A 27,009-nucleotide genomic window follows, 5' to 3' on the forward strand; every position below is an offset into this window, starting at 1 on the left:
ATGGTGATGGCGATGGCGATGACGATGGCGTTGCCGATGGCCATGGAGCTGCAGCTATGGAACGTTGCGACGTTGTCATCAGTTGCAACAATTACTTAAATGCAGCTATAATTTTTATGCAGACGGGCGGGCAATTTACTGGTCCAGCCAGCCGAACGCTTCTGGCTATTTTCACAAATTTATTTTTATTATTATGAATCCAACTATTATTACTATTATTATTGTTATTACGCTTTTGACTTTAGGGCTCATGCTTCAAAAAAATAATAATACAAAAGAAATTGACCAGCATGCCAACCAAATATGTATATTAAAATACCAACTGCCTGTGATAAAATAATTGCATTATTGCCTCTCATGCCCGTATCGTCAGTGTCAACCATCAATGGGTGGCGATTAAAAAAATATTTGTGGTCCATTAGCTTGTCGCATTGTTATACACAGTTCTACCCGATGCGCATTTATTAAAGTCTATAGCATATACGAATGCGAATTTTTTGTTGGGCTTTCAATTAAAGTACATTTTGAATAAAGACGGCACTAGACAGCTCTTGGCCCGTTCATTTATTAAGCTTTGGCTAACAACTTGCTAATAAATATTAATTTATGCCGTCACAAGAAACGCCGCCAGCACTGGCAATAACAACAATGAGCATCAATAAATTTCCAACATACCCTGTACAACGTCTCGCTTAAAGGCTTAGAAACAGATTACGCATATTTATATTGAAATTGATTTGTATGACGATTGTATTTTTAAATACTTTTACTCCATATATGCGCTTATCGTTTTCACACTTTCTCGCTCTATCCGGCGCTGTCACCTTATCTCCTTCTTGTATTCATAATGTTCTTTTAAAAGCTTTTCGTGTGACAAAAACATGAAATTTCTCATTTCTGCAAAAAGTTACTTATTTTTTTCTTTCTTTTCGCTTTATCCCACTCTTAAGCACCTTTAAAGTTATCTGCAACTGTAAATATACAAATATTAAATTATTTTAAGTTTGGTGGATTTTAAAGCATTTTTTTCTTCTAAGCCAGCCTGCTGCCTTTTTTGTGTGCAGGGTATTTAAGTTACTCAACGACAACTTTTATTGTTCAATTTGGATATTTAGCATTTTGTCAATGTGTCATATTGCCTTTCGATTGCTTTCATTGGGTCGTCTTCTTGTTCATCTTCTGCTGCCCTTTTCAATTTGCCGCGCGGCACATAAATCAAATAAATCAGTTCGGCAGGCAAATAAAACATTTTTTACAGCATCTTTTTTGGCATTGGCTCTGATTGCCGAACAATAGCAATTAACCCATAAAATGAAAATGCCCACATTTAATCGTAATACAGCCCAGCCGACAGACACAGGCCCATTTGGCCAATCGGGGAGAGTCCAATTAATTGAAATTCAAAGCTTTTGCCTTAACTTTGAATTTAGAGTCAGTTTTATGAGTGTAGCGGCTGCTTTTTTTGCCGGTTTCTGTTTAATTTCACTATGCTCTGCATCATTATTGCCATCCCCCAGCCCCAGACTCAGCCCCATCATCCGATTCATTATCATCATCGTCGCTGACTTGTGTTTCCAATGAATAATAAAGTAGAGTGGAGTACACCAAGTCTTCGTCGTCGTCGTTGTCGCCGCCGCCGCCAGTGCCACAGATATAAATCAATTCCAGAGAAGCGACAAAATTTACATTCCGTTTTGCGTGTGTGTGTATTGGGCTGGAATTGGAAGCCAGGGCGGGAGCTGGAACTGGAGCTAAGCGGCCGGAGGAATGGGGATCAGCCATTTGGCTTATTGAGATTTCATCGGAAGTTTTGTGCGCATTGTGTCACAGGCGCATGCGTATTGAAATTTATGGGAACGGTAAAGCCAAATGGCATTGTATTAATAAAAATTAAAGTTAAGGTAAGAAAAAAATCAAAGAATAAGAAATCGTTATCGTTGAAATCGTGCGAGGCGATACAATTCGTAAGCGTTTAACTTTAAGTGGGTCTTGATTAATGATTTCAATATGCGTTGCGGTCGACCACGCACCACAGGAGGCTGGCAGCTGGTCTAAAAAGCTACAGCAGGGGGCCAGAGAATCCAGTTCGAATAGAAAAGCTGTATAAAAGACTTTGGCCTTGGCTAAGTTTTGAGCCTATTTGCGCTATGATCATGCTGAGACTCTGCGCCGATCTAGATGCAAAACTAAACCACATTCATAAGTTTACAAGCCCGATAAAATTCATTCAAAGTCGAGCAAAATTTGATACCTTTCTTAATGGGTTCCTCAAAGAAATTACTTGGCGACCTTATGGACCATTTGTCAGACGGCCTTTAATATCTATTTACCTGTCAGACCTTTAGCTGCAAACATGTCCAATCAATGCCAGTCCCATTACTTTAAAAACCATCAACACGAGGGCCACTCGCTGCCAGAGAGTAGCTCGAATTTCACATTTCAAATAAAACACACACATTAGGCAAACAGAAAATAAAAATCGTAATCGAAAGAGAGAAAAAAAAAATTGAAATTTCATCATCCTGATTAGCTTGTCGCCATCAACTTGGGCTGTCGTCTAGAATTTGTGCTTGTGGCATATGCCATAAAAATAAAAAGACGATCCATTAATGAAAATTACGAACCAACGAGAGCTCCACACGGCGCACTAAAAATTTTCCAACTGACTGCAAACGACACACGATCAGATAAAATAAAATATAAAAACAATATATATTAAAGTTGAGAATGTCATGTCAAAATGTGGTGCTGCCACGTACAACAATATGACAGGGCTGATCATCGAGAGGGAAAGACGCAGAGCGAATGAGAGAAATAGCAGCAAAAGATTCTGGGCAGGACAAGGTAATGGCAGCCAAAAATGTGTTGATACCCACACGACTCTGTCCAGTTCTTCGACTGTAAACCGATCTTCCACACGCGGCACAATGAAATTTCAGTTGAAAAGAAAAATTGACAAGCAAAACTAAAAAGAGAAAACACAAAATGGAAAGTGAAGCCGGGACCAAAGACGAACATGGTTGGATAAGGACGACGACAACAATTACACAAATAAAATGAACAATATTAAACGAAATTATACTCTATATATACTTGTTCGTGTGTGTTTCTCTGTGTGTATGTGTGTGTGTGTGCGTATAGTACTTCCCCTCTCGGCTCAGTTGGCAGACAAGCGACACAACAAAGGCCAACGGCGGCATAAAACAAAAGGGCCCAAAGGCATAAGGCTGACAAGGCAGCTGTCCCTATGCCTCTGCTTATCCCTCTATATCTCTCTCTGCCCCTCTCTCTCTCTTTTCCTGTCGCTCTCGCTCTCGCTCTCTCTCTCTCTCTCGATGTGTCTCTGTCTCTGTTCTTGTCGCTGTGACAGTCTGTGCCTTTGTGCCTGGACTTGGGTTTGCCTTGAGCCTGCAGCGCGTTTTGTGTATCATTTTTCATGACAGGCAGCTACTCAAACGTACACACACACACACAGACACAAGCACACACAAAGCCGCACATACACACAAAAAGGCAGTTGATATGTCCGCCTGGCTTGACAGTCGCACAGTTGGCAGGCACTTCAAAGTGCAATTGCTGCAGCTAATTACAACTAAATATGTTTCCTTCCTACCTCACTCTCCCTAACTCGCTCTCTCTCCCTCTCACTCTCTCTTTCTCTCAATATCTCGCTCTCTCTCTTTAATTCTACTGCACTTAGTCACACATTAATCAACACGTGGCCAATGCTAATGAAGACGCATCTCTGCACTGCACAGAACTCACTTAAATTCTGATTTAAGGCAACCACCCAAAAATGTGCCCAAAGGCATATATCATTATTTGGAATCTGCCAGACAGCACGAGTTCATATAACTACAAGTGTGTGTGCGTGTGTGTGAGTGCTGGGGCAAAGACTTCATCATTTAACGATTATTTCTAGCAATTTCAATGCACTCAGCTCTTGACTGTTGCAGGTCTCGTCAGCTCACCCTTTCTCTATCTTTCACTCTCCGACCTCTCGCTCGCTCTCGCTGTCTTTCTCCCTCTCGCTCGCTGCAACATTGCGAAAATTTACGATGCCTGTGACACAGTTAACTCATGCTCGACACCAAAACATATATCAAATGTGTGGCACGACTTGGAATGGCGGAGGCAGAGCCACAAGCATAGCCTGAGGGTAAAGGCTGCGTTACCTGCCGCTGGCACCCAACACCAATTCCCCCGCGCCCTTCCCCATCGTCTCCTAGTCTTACCAAGCCCATGCCCAGTTTCAGTTTCAGCCAGGCAAACAATAACGTGAAATATGTGCGGCGTTTTGCAATTCATACGCAAAAATGGATGAGCGGCGCATTTGAATCGCAATGTGGATGGTTCTGGTGGAGGGCAACGGTAGCCACTGCCAGTCGACAGTCACCGCGTAGCTTTGTGGCAATGTGGGTTGTGCTGGCATCAAGGACACATATTGCCGGGCACAATAACACATTGTAATGGCAATGGCAAAAACATAAAATTAAAGTGCCGTCCCCAACACTGAAGTGTCTGAAGCGCTGGCCGGCCACTGAGGCAACCTTACCATAACCATGGAGCGGGTGGCTTGCATTTAATCTTCCAATTGAGTGCGTGCTGCTGCTGCTGCTGCTGTTGCTGCTGTGGTGCGCTGACATAGATAAACTGGCATATCCTGACTGTCTACACTTTATATTTTTTTGTTGTATTTTTGTATGCTGCATTGCCAACATTTTTGCTTTTAAAAAACAATTAATCTTTATTAGCAGAGGCCGTTGGCAACTTTGTCGATGGCTCAAAAGCCAATTAAAATGGTTTTGCCAGTGCAACAATCAAAAAATGGCAGCACCCCAAAAATACTCGAGTATCACGCCTTCACAGACCCTCGCCGCCCCCTTGGTATTCGGTTTGTGTAATTAATCATTTTTACTGATTTTATATTACATTACTTTCTTTTCTCCTTCTCAGTCTGGCTCTGGCCCTGTCTCTTTCGCGCTTTGGCATTAAGAGTCAACGCTTTCCAAAAAAAGGGAATTGTGCAATATCCGTAAAATGCGCAAAAGTTGCCATCAATATGCTACGCTCGGATACGTCCATCAGAAATGCAGTGAAGCGTAGATCCTTTCGTGTTACCGTGCCTCTTCGACAAAGGATTCGTTACGGATTTATTGGCAACTTGATGCGGCCCCTGGCCCTGACCCTGATCCCCGCCAACCCGGCCCGGCACGGCCTGGGCCGGCCATGGTCCTTCGGCTTTTTGTGACTTTTCTGGCTTTGGCTCGTGCTATAAATTGACTTTTTTTTGGTTCTGATTTGTTGAAACGCCTCTGCACACCAAAAATTTGTATCGTTAAAAGCACAACCCTCAAAATTAAAAAAATATATTCTGTAGGCTTGCCCAAAAAAAGTTCTGTGTGGTCAGTTAGACAAAAGACCAAATAAATAAGGTATCTAAAAGTTTTTGTGATGCCAAATTAATCCATAGACAAATCATTAAAGGCAAGGACGATATTATTTGTGGGCCTTAAAAGGACTTTGCGCGTTGGCAGCGCACTTGAACGGGATTAGTTGCCGATGGCTGAAACAATAAAGTCCAACAACGAAGCCGAAACAAGAAACCAGAATTAATACCCTACCGAATGGAAATCTACATAAAAAAAGACATTAGCCTTGGACTAAAAAAAAAGTAACAACACAAATTGTACTATGTATTCGAATATTTCAAAAATAAAGCACGTAATTTCTTGTATTTACATATAATCTAAAAACACGAATCGTAAAGCCGAACCACAGAAGTTGTTCTTAGGTTTTGCACTTCTGCTAAATATCAGCTAAAGCTGAATAAATCTGATCAGTCATAATAATTAAAATAATACAAAAATATGTTCAAATTTATAGTTTCAATTCCAACACGATTATATTAAAGCCAATATGCATGCTTTGATTTATTCCACGCATGACAAACCCAACGATAAATACCTAATGCCCATTCGCAAAGGGTATCAACGTTAGCTGTCGCACAATAAATTGTTAATCATCCCCGCGCCTTTCGTATAATTTTGGGGTGTGCAAAACTGGAATCGAGCAATATAACAATGCACGGAAATCCCTAAATGCTGTTAAACAGAAAATAAATGAAGTCGACGCGGTACGGGGCACACAGTACGCGGGGTGCAAAAGGATTTGTGCATTAGCGCCGCAGACAAGTATTGATGGCCGGACACGGGCTACAGCTGGACAGAGTGTGAGAGAAAGAGACAAAAACATTTAAATAGAAAATCAGTTGCATGTCGTATTTATTGTTAAGGGTAGTCAGAGGGAACGAGCAGGCGAGGGGCCCAAGAGGGAGTCTAATAATGTCGCCAAATGAATAGATTCGGCAATGGGCAACAAATTTCCCGAACGGGTGGTTGATTTTTCTGCTGCGCGCTCACAAATTCATGTTTGTTGTCAACATTTGCAGTTGTTTATTTACATATTGTTGTTATTGTTGTTTCTTTACTTAGTCATAGAAAATTAGCAGCACCCCAAACGTGTCTTCAAATCAGTTTATCAAAAATATTTGCCCAAATGCTTAGTCTGAACATATTCAGAATTGTTGACACTTTCCACAATGTTTGTTTAGGTCTCTCACTCTCTCCCTCTCTCTATCTTGCTCACTCGATATATCTGTCATTCGGTCTCGTCGCCTTTGATTGGGTTAGCTTCTAATTTGCGGCACTGTCAGCAACTGCATTTTTAAATTACATTTTCAACTAAAACTCAATTTCCCATAACTATTAGTATGCGCAGGCCATGAATATTCACAAAAAAATCGTATGTTGCAATATGGAAAAAAAAAAAAAAACGAAAGCTTCGTTGCAAAAACCAAACACAAAAATATGAAAACTTTTAAGCTAAAACGCAGCAGTAGGAATCAGGTCAACTGGATATATGCAAATGCCATGTACAACTATTGTACAACATGCAGCGCAACAATGCACACAACTTGTTAAAAATGTTTTTCTCATTTTTTTCTGTGTTTTGTTCTTCCGTCTTTTTAATATATCGCACACACAACACGCAGCCTGCCTGTGCAACATGGCATTGGCCAAAAGGCGGCTGCACCAAAGAACAGCGCCAAGTGCAACTGCAACCCGGCTGCGGCGGCGGCAACTGTGGCGGCGGCTGGCCAAGACAATGCCACCAAGCTGACTGTGTGCGCCGGCCCACCAGCAGGTCGCGGCAGCGGCGCGACTGTCATGGTCGTTCCAGCTGCTGTTGCGGCTGTGGGGCTATCTTTGGTTTCATATTTTTGCTGCAGTTTATAATTCACGATTTTTTTGTATATACCGAATCTTCAGCTGCATTTGCATTAAATGGGCACAGCATTTTTCTAGGACAGCTTGTGCTGCCCAATTTTATCTGACCTGGCAGCATGCAAAAGTTTAAAGCTTTTTTTTTTGTACAATGAAATATTAAATGTTGATTAAACGGCTATGGCCAGAAATAATTTTAAGAAATTTACGACAAGTTTACACAACAAAAGTTTCTGTTTTTTCCTACGCGTACGAGTGGATTTTGAATTGCTAAATGACTATTTATAGGTATTGATGCAAATCAATTTAAATATATTGCTCGAGATCTTATAATCATGAATATATATTCATAGATCGCTTAGTTATCAATTTCTATAGCCCTGAGTTATATCCATAGCCAGATCAATCAAAGAAAATTCTGCCAAACTAAAAGTCTTTATGTATCTATCGAATCTTGAGCTGAGCTGCGATTACAACCTATGCCAAGTGCATCTGAACAACAACTAATCTTGGCTCTTTGCGGCCCTATAATTTTTTCGGTATATTTGGTACCACCTCCGCCCTGGAGCTGGCACTAAACAAAGTTTGTTCAACGAACACGTTTCCTTTTTCTGTAAATATTTTTTTTTGTGGGTTTACATTTGCTGTAAGCCTTTTTTCGATTTCGAGAGAGTGCAGGCCGGCATAAAAACCAGTTGCAGTTACAAACTGAAAAGGGGAGTTACAAGTTGAAAGGGGTAAAAACAACAACAACAACAACCCGAAGAGCTTCTCTCTTTTTTGCTCAGTGCAAAGTGCATTGAGGCATGCGCCTGCAAGGGATGCCCGCCATTTGTTTACAAATAGCCAAATACAAAATGCGAAATGTAAAATGGAAATGGGAATGCGAATAGCGTTAGAAAACTGTTGGATGCATAATACATAACTATGTATAGATATTTTTGCCGGATTTATTTCCACCTTTTTTTCGCTTTGTGTATTCATGCCGATCGCCCAACTGTGAAATTGTGTCAAAATCGGATGCTGCAGGCTGCAGTTCGCTGCAGTTGGAGTTCGCTTTAAAGGCAGCGGCGCAGGCGAGTCATTTATAGAACTGGCTGAGCAATTTTCCAGGTACGTTACCTGGCAATTTTAACGGTACATTGTAAATTTCATTTAATATGACAGCGCAGTTTTCCAATGCCGCGGCGCAGTTAATAAAGCTGTGCACAGCTCAGAGTCAACTAATTAGATGCGGCTCAGATTCGCCGAACGGCAAGAAACTTACCTAAAAAGAGACAGAAAGATACGAAAAGAGATGAGTAAAAAATATGATTTAATAAGCAATTAAATTATTTTAATAGCTTCAACGCCCGGCGCAGCCAAACAAACTGCACATAAAATTGCAATTTTCCAGCAAATTTATAAGAAAAACAACAACAATATCAAAATTCTGAAAAACCAGGCCGCAGGCCTTTAGCAACACAAACTGGCGTTAAACAAAATTAAGAACGGCTACAAGAGCCTGTGGATAAATAGTACAAAAAATAGTACAAACAAGAAAAGACGGATATCTGCGGCACGCCGAAGATCAAATACGCTTGATATCTGGCTCAGAAGTACTTCTATACAATATTTGGATATAAGTCCAACCGATTGTGCGGATTATGAGAAGAGAGATGTTCTTCATTTATGAATTTTACCGATCGTTCCTATGGCAGCTGTAAATAGTTTTTCTATCCGGTCAGCTAAAACATGCAAGCGAGAGAAGGACCTGAAATTGATACTGATCAGAAATATATTTACTTAATGGGTTTGGAAATGTCTCTTTCTACACACATTTCGTGACAAAAATAGTATAATCCTCTGCCAGGGTATTAAATAAAAGAGAACATCTCTAGGAACTGGGCAAAAACAAGACTCAACAGCTGCCAGGCCAAGTCGACGTCGTCATCATCAGCTGAGATAGCAACAACTCAAGTGGCAGGCAAGGAGCGAGCAAGGGGCAGGCAGCAAGCGGCAGGCGGCAAGCGGCAGGCGGCAGCATCTCAACTTATGCCATCGAGCTGATGCATATAGTGATTAGACTGGACGCACTACTGACTCGCATCGGTTGCAGATGACGATGACGATAAGTGCAGTTTGCAGCGTAATAGAAAAGTTGCCAGCACACACGCACACACACTGCAACACACACATGCTCAGTGTGTGTGTATGTTACTGATGATAATGATAGATAAGTGTGCGCCAAGTGTACTACGTAACTTTAGTCTAACTTCAAAAGCTATCAGCAGTTAAATCGAAAAGCAGTAACCCAGCAGACTGGAGTTGACTCGAGTCCGGGCTAAAGCCAACGGGCAAGAACTGTAAATGTGGCGCAGCCTAATGACAAGAGCGCCCAGAAAGCTGTTGCTGCTGCTGGTGCTGCTGTTGCAGCTACTCACATAGCTGCCAAGTGCGCGCACCCGAGTCTGCATCATTAGCAATTGTGGGCTGGCCAAGGCGGGCGTGGGCCTGGGCATGGGAAATATTTGCTATAAATGCATGCAACATTAAGTAGAACGCATTTTTGCTATAACAAAAACAGCAACAACAACAACAACAATAGCTGCAGCAGCAGCAGCAGCAAGAAGAGCAACCTGATGATGACGCTGCTGCCGCCAACGCCACACGCCACTTCACTTGACTGCAGCTCCTTGTCGTAGCTGTTGTTGCTGTTGTTGTTGTTGTGCCTTTTCACAGCTCAACGCTTGCGCGCTTTTGGAGCCAGGCTGGCGCAGAGCCTGTAAAAGGGTTTTCGTTTTGCCACGCCGCATACTTCATATATATATACATTATTTTCCAAGAATCTTGACGGCTATTAAGAAAGCGGGCAAGCCAAGCGCAGGCAGCCTGTGCGCGAAATGGGCTGCTGCTATAAAATAAAATTATTATTTTCTTTTCGTGCTCATAATTTCAGCATTTTCCTAACTGATTTTCTTTATCATCTTCTTCCTCTTGATATTTGCAGCGTTCTGCTTTTGGCCCCAATTAGCAAAAATCTCTTCCTTATTCATTTTTTTTAGACTTGCCTTTTGCTCTGCTGATAGATTTTCTTTTTAGTCACAATTAATGTGGACAAGACGAGTTGGGCAAAAGCGCCAAATTTTGCAGTTTTCTTGAGCTTGTAATGCGCCAAAAACTTGAATTTTAATTAATTATACAAATTTTGTACTCGTACAGCGTATTTTTAGCTATTCGTTCATTATTTATGTGCCCCGTTAGCATTGACATAAAGCATGATTCATGCGTTTAAGCATCTTTTTTATGGACACATCTTAAACTTTAATTCGAGATGGCCTTTTGGCTTTAATGCCAAAACCGAGCACCCACTCAACTTTTATTTATTGACTATTTATTTCATTTAACTGTAGCCAAATCAAGCGCTCAGCATTTGCGGCCATTTAGCTGCGATAAAACCAAAATTTATGCAGCGAAATCTTTTTTATGCACAAACAAAATGCAGCTCAAGAGCAACAACAAATAATAAAAAAAATAAATAAAAGAAGAGAGAAAAGAAGCATATAATAAAATATAAGAAAAATTCTATTTTCTCGGGCAATAAAAATGTCAACAGCGTCGCCGCAACGGACACAGCCAATTGCAACTGGGGCGGCTGCTGTGGGTCGACTTCGCCGGCTGATTTATGCATTTCGCATGCAAAACGCTAATCAGTGTACGACTTCCCCCACCCCACCTCCCCACGACCCGACCGTCTCGACGGGCGGCCTTTATAAAACCAAGCAAGCGTACTGCATGGGCAGAGAGTCTGTAATGCAAAACTCAAATAGCGTTTGGCCAAAGATGACTAATGGCGCGTTGCAGCCTGTTGTTGCAAGTGGTCAAGTGGGCTGAACGGGCTGCATGTGGAGGCAGTTAAATGAATGTTAACAGCAGCAGCAGCAGCACCAACAACAACAACAACAGCGGAAGCAACTTAAACAAGAACAATAACTTTACTGAAGCATCGCCTGCCGATTTGTGGCCTTATAATATGCAGCGAAATTCCATAAATTTGCATGACAGTTTGTGGCAAGTGCGGCGATTGACATGCAACGCAAATACACAATTGTATCTACGCATATTTATGACAGCATATAGATGTGTATGTGTATGTGTGTGTGTGATGTTTTGTATGTATGTGTAAATGTACATATGCCTGGCTTGCAGTGGTGCTCAATTAATTTTTCTTTTTACGCACTGACTGATGGACAAACTGAACTCGATTTTTGTGGCAGTTGTTGTTGTTGTTGATGTTGCAGCTTCAGCAGCTTGTTAAATATTTTGCGCTTCAATAAGTTTTAACCCCAATTGAATTCAATTTATACCCGGTCAGCCTTAGGGTGGCTGACTATATTCTCCCATTTGAAGTTCTTGTTGCTGAAAATTAAATGCAAAAGCTGTTGAAATGCTCGCATATGCCGTGCATAATTACATCATTTTAAGAGAAATTTTGTACAATTTTGTAACTTTTGAAGTGCTTTAATAAATAAAAAGAGCTTTGCTGCTTGAAGTGTGCTTAATATTTTGGCCTGATTACGCACTGCGTATCCCACTCTCAAAGGGGTAGCATATCGAAATACTTATGTTCATAAATAATATATATATATATGTACAAAAATTACAAATTAAAGTTTCCCATGATTTTGCAAACGACCTAGGCATTGATTTCTTGAGCACACAAGCAATATTAAGAATTTACCCTTAACATATATTTACTGGGTATTTATTAGTCTGCTGCGTAGATTTGTAAAATTCGTTTATCTTTGGACAGCGCAACTTTGTACAGTCTTGAGCTAAAAACCTTCGAGAACTGTTCAAAGTACTTTAAATTTGGGTTAATTTAGTTTTATTTAAAAACTAAAAGGTTTCTCTAATGAGGGTTAAGTTTCACATTAAAAGAGGAAAACTCAACAAAACTTTAAGAAAGCAGCTTATAAACTAAAGCAATTATAATTGAGTGCAGAAAGTCGTTTTATCAACAAACTGTCTATATTTTGTAAAATCAGGTTAAACTAACTGAAATGTATTCTCCTTAAGTGCATAAAGTACATGCTTCAATATATTAAACAGCACTTAAAATATGTACTTGATCCCGAAGCTGTATACTAAAATCTCAATTTCAATATTTCGTTAAAGTGTGTTTCTACTATAACAGGGGTATAAAAAGCTTAAAACATCCTAGAAATATTAATTAATCAATCCTGAACCAATAATCTAGCTGAGCAAATTTAATTAATGCAGAATTATTAATTTCATGCGGTTGTTAAATGAAAATGATTAACAAACATGCATCACAATTGAGCCGAAGGCAACGTCTCATATCGAAGCAAGTTCCAATAGAGGCGTTGCATGCCACTTGCCACATGAGAAGCCCAATCAAAATCAGATACATATATATCTATGGACAGCAATTGTCAGGAAAATTAATTAACTAAAATATTTACATATATTTGCACAATTGAAGTGAACTTGAGTGGCAAAAACAAAACGATGCACGCATAATCAGACAAACAGACAGACAGGCAGACAGTCAGACAGACAGACAGACAGGCAGACAAGTACATGGACTACGCCCACTTGAAATAAAGTTATCTAAAACCAAGAAATATGAGTCGCATATGTGGCCAGTGTAGGAAGCGGTCGAAACGGGGGGCAACAACTGCGGCAAATGTCACTTAAGCGGTCATGTCCTGTACTCTAACTAGCGACTGTTTGCAGTTGAGTGTGTGTGTGTGTGTGTGTGGCTGTGTGTGTGAGGGTGTGCATGTGTGTGCACAACATATGGGCTTAGTTATTGTGCATAGGCAATGCTCATGTCCTGCTGCCACAATTAACTAAAAGCGCGCATCAAATTACAAACAAACGGCAGCAGCAGCAGCAACAAGGCTGCCCCCAAAACGGGCGGACAGGCAGACGGACAGGGAGTGACAACGACATGAAGCGGAAGTAACAACTGTGCATGCATGTGTGTGTTAAGTGTATGTGTGCAGAGTGTGTGAGTGTGTATTAGCTGTATTATTGTTATTTCCCTCGAATGCTTGTAGATTTGTCGCCAACAGCTGTGCAGCTTTTGTAGCCCAGCTCGACGGCCATTTTGTCAATGTATCTTTACCTATATGTGTATGTATATAGATATTTGTGTATCTGTATCTGTAGCTGTGTAACAACTGTGTATCTTTGTGTCTGTGCACGGCTGCAATTTATGTATATTTTGGCTTACAAGAATAGATGGTCAATGCGCTTGTTGCCAACTGTGCTGTAGCCGTATATTGCCAGAGCCCGACCTCAATCAGGTGCCCTCAGGCAGACCAGGCCAAAGCCTGGCCAAGCGAACGTTCCTCATTGTAAGCTACTTAAGATTTTGCACAGATTATATTATATATGCTAAAATAGACGCGCAAATTGAGTGTGAGTTTTCCATAGATAATCTTTACAAGCAATTTAAAGCTAGACAAGTGCTAATATAACAAGCCAATGGCAACAACGGCCAGGCAGACATACAACAGATCTCAACAACATCCACAACAAAAACAACAACAATAGCAAGCAAATTAAAGGCTTAAGTACTTGCTGCAGAGCAAAAGGCCAGACAGGTCGAACAGGTCGGCCATATCACGTGCGATCAACTAATTAAAGCACAAAACCGTAAAAACAGGAAGCCGCACATTAGGCAACAACAAAGCGTCCGATAAAGGGGCGTAGAGGGGGCAGGGAAAAGTTTTAGTTGAATGATTGCCACGGCCAGAGCTGAGACTTTTTCCCTGTGCAACATTAATGAGGTAAGGCTGCAACTGTAGCTTGAGTGGGGGGGGGCAACAACAAGAGCTTCCTGGCCGCACTTTTGCCATATTCAATTATGAACGAGCACCTTAAATTACAGTTAACTCAGCAGCTAAGCCTATTGAGGAAGCCAAGCCTGATGCTGACTACTATAATAAACACGAACCAAAACTTCAAGTCAAATCAGCAGCAGGGCTCGTGGCTGCCAGCAATTCACGCAACGCTCGCTGACAGCCAAGCACAAAAGATAATTCTCTCGGCGAAGTAGTTGACGAAAGATAAAGCTGACAAAGAGAGAACGAGAGATGAGCGCGAGAGGGAACAGAATGGAGCGAGTGGGGTAGTGAACATCTTTGGCATGCGTAGATAAATTGAATTGAATGGAGGCGCCACTGATTGGTACACTGGCAGCGCTCTATCGAATTCAATGTCTGCCTGTCAGGTTGGCTTTTACGTGCGGCCGCTTTCACATTTTTCAATTATGGTTAATCATGCAAATGTTTGTCGCCTGTGCAAAATGTTTTACCTAATGCAAAGTGAAAAGTGTTGCTGCCGCCAATCGGGAAATCGTTGGCAACATTGCAGCAAGGCTGCATATATGAATAATTGTGTCTTTTTGTGTGTGCCCCATGCCCCTGGACTTACAGCTGGTGCCCACAGGTAGCACAAACAATTTTTGCCACTTCATTTCACACAGACGCACACACAAAGACAAGAATGGACAACTACCTGGCCACAATCGATTGTGCCTGTGTGTGTGTGTGTGCTACGTTTTGGGATTAGAAACAACCCCAAAACGTGTCGCATTATGCGTGCGTATGCTATAAAGAGACGAAAGAATTAGAATTGATGTGTCCTTCGTTTGGGCTATGCAGGATTTAAAGGGTGTCCTGTGTCCCGCATTCACCAAATGCAAAATACCTGCGGGCTTAGGGCATGCACAACGGGCGGATGTCACAAATTTTGCCTGACCGAAGAAAAGGTAATGAAAATGGCTTAAACAGTAATTGGAATTGTGCTCGCAACTGAACTGCGATTCTATAACAAATAGATATTTTAGAGATTTGTAATCCTATATTTAAATTAAATTTAAGACAAATTTGAATTCTGAGAAACTTACAGCTGGATGCTGTACAATGGAGTTGCAAACTCATTTGGGTAGATATATTATTATTATTTTTTTGCGACGAATTCTAACTCCATTTATGAAATTTTATTTAAATATATATTATAGGTATTTTAAGCTATGTTAGATTTGACAGACATTTGAAGCAAACAAATTTATTAAATACATTGAAGTTGAAATAATATTTTGAATAAATATAAAAATGTCCAAGAATTTTGTAGCCCTCTCACAAGCTCTTTTTTTATATAGGCATAAAAATATAATTTTATGTATTATGAATATTTTTTATTTGTAAAGTTTTTGATTTTTATTAAGAAGACATGAAAAGATTTAATAAAATATATTAAAGTTGAATGGATACTTTGAATGCACTATAAAAATGTGTAAGAATTTGAGACAGTCGCAAATTCGTTTAATTTAAAAAAAAAAGAAGTTATATAGAGAATAACCAAATAAATCAAACTTTAAATTATATATTTATAAAGAATAAACTCTTTGACATATCTATAGTTTATTTAATATTATCGAGTTTAAAAATTCTCAGGGGATTTTCCACATCTCATTTACAAGCAGCTATTACGTTTAGTCATGCAAAACTATGCAATTCATCAACATTTTACCCAGAGTTGTTTCATAATATATGGTTTATTCTCATGGCATTGCGTTCTGCGTGTAGGTTTGTTACCCACATAATGCCCATTCAGTTACGCACCCTATAGCCACTACCCCCACAGGCTCTCTACTCTAATTCCCATGCGTAAACCAGACTATTTATATGTCTGCGCTTGAGTGTATATGTGTGAGTGTGTGCGCGTGTGTTTGTGCCATTTGGTCATAAATTCAAAAAGCTGTCCGGCTTAAATTTTGGTTTTTCAATTTTTGAATGTTAGACCCACTATAGCAAAAAATTCCCCTCCCTCCACTACACACACACCCACACACCCGGATGCTTCTCGGGCACAGTCGCATAGTTGTGCGTGTAACTGTAAAACGTGTAAGGAGTCAACGCACGGAGCACTGTTCAGAAGTCCGTAAGGACGAGCGTCACACAAAAACCATGAGATTTCATTTAATTAAAGCATTTTTTTCCCCGAACCCCGAAAAGACCTTAAATCCTTGCATGCATGTTGAGTTTGTGACGCCATATGTGCGTGGAATATATTAAATAAATGTGTACAAACATGCCTTTAAAAGGGATAAGCGGACGCTTAGGCGTTGTCGTATTCGAAATATTTGTAGTTTTGCGTTTTTACGTATACATTTATATATGTGTATACATAGATATATACACACATATGTATGTTTCTGTTACGTTCGTGTTTTGCAGCTCCTAAACAAATATGTGACATTGCCCACAAAAATGGTTTGCGTTCGGATTATGTGTTATTAGCTGGCCCCACAATTCGCCCCTGGCAGGCAAAATATGAATTCGATGTTGGGGTTCGAGTTGGTGTCGACGGGGCGGGGTGGGGCGGGGCTTAAAAAGGTTAAACAAAGGTTAAGCCTGACCCCGAAAATGGTTGGGGCTTTGGCAGTCATCAGAGTTATTTAGTTAAAATTAGTGCTGTCGAGGATGTCTTTTCAATAAAGCAAAGCAAACAGGCGACAGACACCAAGCCAAATGAGCTCCAGGCAATGGCAAAGGATAACAGCGAAGGATGTTGTCGTGCTGCTGCTGCTGCTGCTGACAACTACGACGTCAAAGGCCGCAGTAGCTTAAAGGCATCTTGGGACTGAAGACGCTCAGCTGGAAAATCAAGTTGGCCAGCCAACAGCAGCAGCAGAAGCAGCAGTCGCAGTAGCAGAAACGGACCCCAAGCCGCAAATCATGAAATAAACTCTTTAATTACGCCTCACGACTTGCAGCCAGGCGGCGGGCAGTGAGGCACGCAACAAGCTAAATGGAAAATTATGCAAAATGCAGCAGCATCAGCAGCAGCTACCGAAAATGTAAGTAAAAATTATAAAATCTTTGGCACGACGTCGACGTTGGCAACGACAAAACTGCAAATTACCAAATTATAAACAAAAAGCAATGTTGATGACGACGACGACGCTGCAGCAAAACCATAAAAACCCCGAGGATGCAGCAGCTCGGGGAGAGCATGCAGAGGCAGCAGCAGAAGCAGAGGCAGACCGCACACAGCATGAAGCTCAGACATGGTAAAGAGTCTAACCACTCTCCACCCTCCCCACTCCTGGTCGACTGCTGTAAGCGCATTTAAACAACCTGACGGCCCGACCAGCCCCCCCTTTGGCCAGGCTGCCTGGCCAGGCCTGGCCTGTCAACCTGCCTGGCCTGCAACGCTTGGCACCCACTCGATTATCACCGAAAAACGATTGACCTCACGAATTCGTAATTAATTTTCACAAAAGTTTTCCATTCGAAGACAAACTTCAAACAAAAGGCTCGCACACAATGTGAACGTGGCGGCGACCGTGCTGCGAATCGTTTTGGGTTTGAGTTTGGGTTTGGGTTTCTGGATTGGTTTTGCCTCGATTTCTTTCCACTATGGCGTATGCATGTATGTGCAGTGTATGCAATGGGGACTACAATGTTTAAACATTTAAGCAGCGGGCTAGCTGGCCCCGGCACACCGAGTCACACTGTGGCACTGTGGGGGGGCGCTGCAAGTGACTCTCGCTCCAACTTGAATCTTGCAGCGACTCGTTCGTTTGTTGATTCATACGCTAGTTGTGCGCATGATGTCGCTTAAGTGCTGAAACAATGTTCCAAGTTGTAAGAGCAACAGCAACAACGACGACAACAACAACAGCAGCGGCAACTGCCAGTCGTTGCACCAAAAATAAAGTGTGTAAAAATGAGCAACTTTTTCAACTGAGAAGCAACTATGTGCCCTGCCAAGCAGTACACATACACATACACACACACACACACACACACATTCATAGGAGGCAATGCATAGTCTACGCCAACGACAACAACCTCAGCCACAGCTTCAGCCTCAGCCTCGATTTTGACGCTGACTAGCAGATACTCGCACTCTGCTCCACAAACTGGCAAAAGATACAATTTCGCTGCGGCTCAGACTAAAGCAATGCATGTGTGGTGTGCCGTGCGTGTGTGTGCTTGTGCATGCACACACAATTTTCCAACTGGCAAAGTAAAGTGCACAAATTGCAATTGCAGCGCGGGAATCAGGACAAGATCACATTTCCTGAGTAGGCGCTACAAAGGCTGGCAACCTATGTGCAACTCAGAATGTAGACTACAAAAGCCTAAGCACTCATACTATGGAAACAGATAGATCTAATGCTACCAAGTGCAGGGGGTGGCATCGATAGAATCGAGAGTTGATCAATAAAGTGTAATGGAAAAAATTCGTTTAAAAAGTTTATAAGTAGATTTTTACTATATACTTTAAATTGGACGCAAGTTTATATTTGTCTAAATCTAAATGAATTATTAAAGAGAGGCTTCTAAATAAAGAAAATATATATACAATGATACAATATTTAAATATCGTATGAACTTTTTATATCCTTTTTCACTTTATCGTCTCAAGACATTTTCTTTTAGTATTAAGATGAAATATTATAAATTTCTTCTTCTCTCTGTTCTAGCTTTCTGTTTCCTTTTATTTACACATTTTCGCATCAAATAAATCATTCAATATATCATTTACACATTTTATTTGGAAAAGCATAAAATATTCGTTTAAACGCATATACCTTTTAGAATATACCACAAAGAACCTTATGATAAGCAGGACAGTTTGAAATTTATAGTGAATTGCTCATTTCCAAGTTTGTGGCCAGCTTACCGAGCTTGCACTGAAAGAGCTCTGGCATAGATTAACGCCATATTTGCTGGCTCTACACACACACACACACATACGCAGACACACACTCGCACGCACATATGTCATTATAAGACAAGCCATTCGTTTGGCCAAAATGCAAATTGCAACTGTGGAATGCAACGTTAAGAGGCGTTGACCACAACACAACCTGCCAAACTGATAGTTTCCTGGCATTAGACTGTTCCTGCTCCTACCCCTGTTCCTACTCTTGCCCCCGCTGCTGCTCCTGCAGCACGCACATTGACACTTTGATATGATATTGGGCCACATGCCTGTGCAGCATGATGTGCGGTCTACTCCTGCTACTCCTCTGGCCTCCTGCCAAAGTTTAATTTAAGCTCCTTTTGTGTGGCATTTTTAGCATGATTGCACCACAGTTTTGCAACTTCTGTGCTTGTGGTTTGTTGTTGTGGCAGACACCCAATGACGGTGCACAAAATTTTCACCCGATATCAGGCAAGGCTGGACATCAATTTGTGCCTGTTGCAAGCAAGACTCAAACTTATGTCAAAATGCGGCTATGCAAAGTGTAAATAAAATTCAACCACAAGCAAGATGCAAAAAAAAAAACTTAAATTGGAGCAACAGCAGGAAAAACTTCAACTTCAGCTACAGCTAGAGTGTATAAAGAAATGAGTTGACTAAACATGTTTTCTATATACATGCTATAAGAATAGCATGAAATAACAATTATTCAGCAGTGTGCCGAAGATTAAATACATTTAAAGTGTAATCACACGAGTTTAATACAATATAAACCAAACGTCGTTGTTTGCTTTCTATAATAACTATAGGAAACATACCTAAGCTAAGCAAACCAAAAATGTTTTCATACTCAATAAGTGAGAGCTTGTTGATATGGGATCTATACAAGAGGTCCTATATGCATAATATAAGATCTGTATTGGCCGCGACAGGTAAATATAATGATATATGTTAAGTATCGTCAAGATTACTGCATAGACACAGACAAAACATGACTATATGGAGTCGGCTGCTGAACAAGAACATATATGCCCTACACATATGAATATGTATTTTTTTAAAGCATTACACGCTGCATCTCAAAATTAAAATACTCTTGAAAACAGCATCAAGTATTTGCTCTGCGCTAAAGTCGCCGAATTTCACATAAAGTATCTCAAAGACTTGCGCTTAAGTTTATCGCTTTTTTCTCACTTGTTTCTTCATATTGAAATTAATTTTTGGAGCTGCTGGCGACAACAGAAGACAACAGCTGTTACCAGACAGCCTCTTCCAAACACCCGCCTCCTGCCCCGCCGTTTGCTGACTTTATCGTGTGACTTGTAACTTTTGTAAAGCGTTTTTGGAGCTCAACTTGAATTTCGACGCTTGACTTGGGAAACTTTCGCGAGTGACAGTCGCCAGTTGAAGCCCGTTGAGGCAAAGTTGCAGCAGCGGCCTTTTAGACGGCGCAAATTACTTCAAGTTTCTTTTTTTTTTTTTTTGGCATTCAAGTGTTTAAATGTCTCTCATGAGTCGCGCACGTTGTGCTCTTACACGTCATTTAAGTGCACACTCGAAAAACTAACAACTACAATATAGAGCCATGAATTACACGGAAAGCAGCTGCAGCAGCCTTTTGGCGTTAAGTATTTTTTGCTTGCAGGCACACACAGAGGAAGGGGGCAACCGCAGCGGAGCGCGCGCAACGTCAAAGCTAGAGACAAGTTCAACTTAATCAATTTAAAGTGCTTACCGCAAAGTCAACAGTTCAAACTAACCGCAAGGCGGTAAACACACACCCACACAAGCCGCACGCCACGCCCCCACACCCTAACTTTCCTCTCTCTCTCTCTCTCCTATGCTTGGTCTGAGTTATTAGGCAAATTGCCGCACATAGACTCTCAGCAGGTTGTCGTTTGACTGACCAACAAGTGCCCAGAGCCCAGTGACCAGTCTAGAGTCTACACTGGAGAGTGGACATTTCCTAGTGTCCAGTTACCTACCCCCCATTGTCCTAGCACATTAAGTATCCTTTTCACTGTGCGCCTTTGTTTTTTTTTTTTTTTTTGTTCCAGCACGCTGCGACGCTGTCAACGTTCTGCACATTGACACAACCCGCTGGCCTCTTTGCCTAGCGGCTGGCTTGTTTGCCTACGTGTATTTATGTTTGTTCTGTTGTCAGCATTGGAAAATTATGAAAATTAATATGAAAATTGTTGTTATTATGGACACTCTGCTCTCGTCCTGTGCGTGTGAGTGTGCCTGTGTTTGCATAGCCAATTGTTAGTTTTGGATTTAATTACTTGGCTCAACTTCAACATTAATTTGATTGAGTATTATGCGACATTCAGTCCTGGTTTGGGTTCGTGCCGAGTTTAATGTTGCCCAATTGACAGCGTACTTAACCCTATTCGCCCTCTTTCAATCCCAGAAAGGGTCTGCAGTTTTCCCAGTCAAAAGCATTTGTCAAAAGAAAAACCCACAGCGTTAGCTGCTCGTCTGAGCAAATCAATTGGGCGACCGGTTTGCACTCTCCACATTTGCATTGCTTCGTTTTTGTTGCTGCTCTATTTGCATGGAATTATGCAATCAGCTTACATGCAACACACACTCACACACACACACTCACACACACACACACACACACACACGCACACAGACATGGCTTATAAAATATGCGAGAAAAACTTAAGCCATGCATGAGGCTGCAAGGATATGCAAAATAGGGCAAAACCGCGTTAAGAGCTGCAGAGCAGAAGCAACAAATGACAGCTCAATCTGAAAATTGAATACACATACGGAATCTATGATGATCATAAGCCTGATATAATGTAAATTGGCTGCATATAATAAGACGAATTATGATTACGAAGATTTTTAGCTTGTTTATTTAAATATAGAAGGATTTGATATAAAAATGTGCCAAGTTAACTTTAAGTTTATATTTACGGAATTCCTGACTGACCTAAAGTCAATAGGCCTATAGCTGAAAAGCTTACGGTAATGAATTGCGACTTCCACAATAAGACGCGCAACTGTGGAATATTAGTGGAAAGCGATTATAGGAAAAGTTTTTGTTTGCCATCCGTTCTGCTTCAAATTGATTATCTGAGATGATTCTTCATATTGATTTCAGATACTGATCACAATTTTCCTTTAAATCCACCAATTGCGCAAAATCCACATAGCTAAGTGAAAATGTTGGGTAAAGTGCCACAGAAACTAATGTATGTCTGCGTATTGAGATCAAGTGTTCAAAAAAGTCTTGTAATAACTTGATGATTGCACAGCCTGCACATATCTTCTACGTTTATTTTCACATTAGGGCAATATTAACATCATAAGCGTAAGCATAGAACTAAAACTTATGCAGCCTAGTGAAAAATCTGGCGGTTAAACCAATCAAATGACAGCTCACACATTTTTAGATTCGTTTCGGCTATCATTTGCCTAACTCATTACAAAATGACACATTTAATTAGAGCTCTTAATAGACCAGCAAAATCAATTCGATATCAATTAGCGAGCACTTAAAAATTAGAGAAACACTCAAAAAGAAAAAACAATAGTTAGCTTCTCTTATAGAAACGTCATAAAACTCTCAATTAACTATGTCGAATGTCAATTGATAGCGACATCGGCTATAAAGTGAAATTGCCCAAATTAAGCAGCTGTTTAAAAAGTCGTCTCTATAAATATCTTCATAATTCATATGCATTTTAACGAGTTATGGCTACAGAGAAGGGGGGTGGGTAGGAGGGGCTGGCCGGCGACGGCAGCCATGACAGTTTTTTATGACACTTTTTATTTCCTGTAGGCAAATAAAACAAGCAGCAGGCAAAGGGGCACAGCTCGTGTGCAGTCAAACTTTAACTTGATTATCATGATGGCAGTGAATGCAGTAAATGCATTTTATTTATTATTATTATTTACAAATGCATTAAACACCATATTTAATTGCATCATAAAAACGGGTCGTTGCGACAATTGGACAGCCAACAGGCAGTCGAACTGTCTGCCACCGAAAAAAAAAAAATAATACAAAAACGCAGCAATGCAATTGTATCTGTATCTATACAGGCGTATTGCGTGTATCTGTTCGTATATTTGTATTTGTAGCTGTAGCTGTAGCTGTATCTGTATCTGTTTATTTAGTTGCATTGCTTATCGCAAATGCTTTTTCCTATAACGCTTATGCGTGTGATATTTTTATGGGTTTTTCCAGCCAAGCTGATAGACAAGTTACGATTTTGGCTGCTGTTTCTGTTGTCTAGTGTTGTTGTTGTTGTTGCTGTTGTTGTTGATGTTGCAGTTTGATGTTCACAGTTTTTCTTTATTATTTACACAATTGACCCTTTCACACCAAAAACTCATTGAACTTCGGCAGCAAGAGCTCACGCATACATAGGTCCAGTTCTTAGCTGCGAGTGTGCCTGTCTATGTGTGTGTGGGTGTGTGTGTATTTGTTGTGTGCACCTCTCGCTCAACTGTAAATAGTCATAAATGTTTTGTTTATGTTTACAATTTAGCTGCTGTTGTAGTTGCTGTTGCTGTTGCAGTTCGTGACTCCTCTAATGTTGTCGACGTGGTTGTTGCTGCATGTTCCGCAGTTGTTGCTGCCGCTGCTGTTCGAGCCAAGATTTTGGAATTGGTAATGGAGCATGTGCAGTTCAGAGAGGTGAGCGAGCTGCATTTTATTGCTATCTAAATCGCTGACCAGCCAGACCATTTACGTATGCCTTGGCTTATGTCTTGGCTTTTATTTGCTTTTAATTTGACTCGAAACGGGACTTAAATGTCAGCCGTACAGCTCTAATCTACATATGTTAAAGAAAATCATCTACCCCCCCCCCCCCCTCGACACCACACCACTGCACTTGACTAAATAAATCTCTGTTTTTCGTTAGCTGCTTTTATATGCCATATAGTATATTATTAATGCATTCAATAAAGTAACCACAACAATTAAACTCATTATGTGTTCGACAAAAATTAAGCTAAATGCCTGCCCGAAGCTATGGAAATTGTTTTTGTTATTGTTGTAGTTGTTGTTGTTGTTGCTGCAGTTATTGTTCTAGCGCTTTTGTCAACACAACATGTAACTGCGCAGTAAATTATTTGTAATACCAAAAAAGCTTTATAAACACATGCACTTCACATAATTGCAAACAAAGCCTAATAACATTATAAAACACAGCTTTTTTTTGCTTTAGCAGTAGTTATTAGCGCTGGCCTAATGAAGATCTGGTCTAAAGCATAACAAAAAGTACTTCATATAATTAACAAAGCTCGCATGAAAGCGGCATTAAATAAATAAGTTATTAATTGTGTTAAATAGATTAAGCGAATGCTTGATTTCAGCTCGGAAAATAATACAAATAACAAATAATAATATCCAAATAATACAAAGTTATATGAACTATAATAGATATTAATAGTATGAGTGTACAGCTTATAGTTAAACACTAAGTCCTCTTATTTTCCAACTAACCAAATGACTCGACCATTTGAACTTCTGTTAACTATAGTATAGTATCTATTAAGCAAAGCTTTTATGCTCCATATTATAATGATTATAGCTCCAAAATTTACATTCAACTTCAAGCGACAGCTCATCAATAATTGTCATTAATCTAAAAACAATTCTCTTAGGCCAAGCAAATCTTTATCAAATCTTTTCTGTTATGCTGGTTTTCAACCGGTTGCCCTCATCTAACTTCAACTCGCAGCTAGTCAGTTGTAGACAATAACTAAATTAGATTAGGGCAAATTAATTTAGATGCCAAAATAAAAAGGTGGTTCCGACAGTGAAACAAATCCTAACCAAATACAAAAATGTATGGAACATTAATTATGACCAACAAATGACAACAACAAACGCGACTATCTAAATCATTCGCTTGTCTTTTGCGAAGAGCATTTTAAACTCAATTTATCATTGGGACTGATGAGCTAAGGGCGAACTTTATAATAGACGAGTAGCACATACCCTGCAGTGAAACATATGTCCATCAATGCGTGGATGGGAAAAATATCTTAAGACAATTTTGTAATTTTTCAGCTATAGCTATAGCTATAAAATAGTTGCTAGAAATCGTAAATATATATTTAGAAAAGTTAAAATTGTCTGTGCCAGACTGTCACATAACTCGGCTCAATTCCAAAACACCCTTCTCACATATTATACCTATTACAGGGCACAACAAAAACGAACTAAAACCATATGATTAATGCCAACATATTGTTGCCAATCAATATAATGAAATAACACACAATTTAGCATAAATTATGCAAAGGGTATAATTAAATAATAATAAAATCGTATTGCCGTCGCATGCATCGGGCCGTGCGAATGCAAAATTAACTTAAATTATTTAATTTATTTGCCCAAAAACTACAAAGCCAAACGGAATTTTGTGATATGCAGCAAATGCGAAAACGAATTTCGGTTCTGCAATTAAAAATGCGCATAAATTACAATTAAACAACAACAAAAACACCGTACAACGACAACAATATTAGTTTATAATTGCAATATAAATTATAAATAAATGCGCACGCCTGTCACAACAACTACGATGCGAGTATTTTGCATATATTAATGCAAAACGAGAAGTAGAAGAAGAATAAAAAAGGAGGAAACCGAAAAGTGAAAAACAAGCAACAATGAAAATTAATTAAAATATTCATAAGGCAAACTGCGAGGGCGTCATCAAGCAGACGATTAAATGTCAAATGCAGCCATGAAAAAGAAATATGCAAACTTTTTTTCTTTTGCCACGAAGTTTAAATAAAGCTGCTCAAGTTTATAACTAGTATCGAATTATAAATAGTTAAGTTTTATCACGTAATTTTTTTTTCATTTTAATTATTTCACGCACAACTTGGAAGTAATTTTTGAAACGTTAAATCTATTTGGAAGGAGGAGATAAACAAAAGCAGAAAGCTTAGATGCATTATATTTATAACAGAACAGATTGTTCCACACGGATTTTTTTTTGTAAGATTTGTTTGTGGTTCAGAATATATTGTTATAACAATTGCAATTATATATAGTTCAGCTTTTTTCAATATATGACCCATCTGAACATATTACTAATCGACAGATCTCAGTCGCCAGATTAAAGAAATAAGAAAAATCTTCAGTAAAATTAAAAAAAAAAGAGGCATGGAAAATGGATGGAAAATTGAAAGAAATGACTATGTTTTCAACAACTGCCATTTGTTTATTATACAAAAATCTTCGTTTTTTCAAAAACGCACTTAAATCTCTTTTCAGAGCGTTTCATAAAAATATATTTTTAAGAATTTATTTAATATTTTATTGCAAAATTCACCGCTCTTGGTGGTCTACATATACTCTTTTAATTTTTTGGCCATTTAAATAATTGATATTTGTAATTATCACATATATTTCTTTTCTACTTATACTTACTTATAATTCTTCTTATGGGCTTAATTATTTCTTAATTTAATCAGCAGATAACGTAGGGTATTTAGATCCTTTGATATATAGTTGGATCTTTAAACTGGTTTCTTTATTTTACAAAGCATTCTTTTTTGTTCTTTTTTGCCGATGTTCGAGATCGCACTTTCAAGCTTGTGTCTTCCTTTCTTGCCAATCAATAGACTAAATATGTTACATTTCCTAGAACTTGAAGGAAATCTCCTGCTAACTTAAGCTAAAAATATACGTTCGCATTCACAGTAATTACTGTTATTTTATAAGAACCTGCGAGTTAGATCCCCGACATGGATTAGCTATGTATTTTTAGGGCTCTTTTCATGTAGAGCGTGGGCGCGACGTGTGAAAAGCGGTTCTTGTTTTCTAATTAATGGTGCCGTCGCACAACTGCAACAACTCCAAAAAAAATAAAAAAAATGCCTTGAAAAAGGGTTCAGTGCTCTTGAATGTTGTTGGTGTTTGGTATTTCCTGTAATTTGTCGAGCACGGAAATTGCTAGCTGGCCAGGTTCGCTGTGTGTCGAGCTCGTTGAACGTTTGG

The 27,009-nt window shown here is 39.8% G+C and overlaps 1 protein-coding gene across 2 annotated transcripts in view; it reads right to left on the bottom strand.

The window, feature by feature from the left end:
* LOC115761787 (sterile alpha motif domain-containing protein 5) overlaps positions 1 to 3,070 on the bottom strand; it is a 126,080-nt gene extending 123,010 nt beyond the window's left edge. For both annotated transcript variants that reach the window (XM_030703722.1, XM_030703721.1), the window contains exon 1: positions 2,331 to 3,070. The gene's annotated coding sequence lies outside the window, so the exon portion shown is untranslated. The remainder of the gene's footprint in view (positions 1 to 2,330) is intronic.
* Between the last annotated feature and the right edge of the window lie 23,939 nt (positions 3,071 to 27,009).

The sequence above is a fragment of the Drosophila novamexicana genome, unplaced genomic scaffold (assembly GCF_003285875.2).
Source record: "Drosophila novamexicana strain 15010-1031.04,08,12 unplaced genomic scaffold, DnovRS2.1 tig00000485-arrow-pilon, whole genome shotgun sequence".
Lineage (NCBI taxonomy): Eukaryota > Metazoa > Arthropoda > Insecta > Diptera > Drosophilidae > Drosophila > Drosophila novamexicana.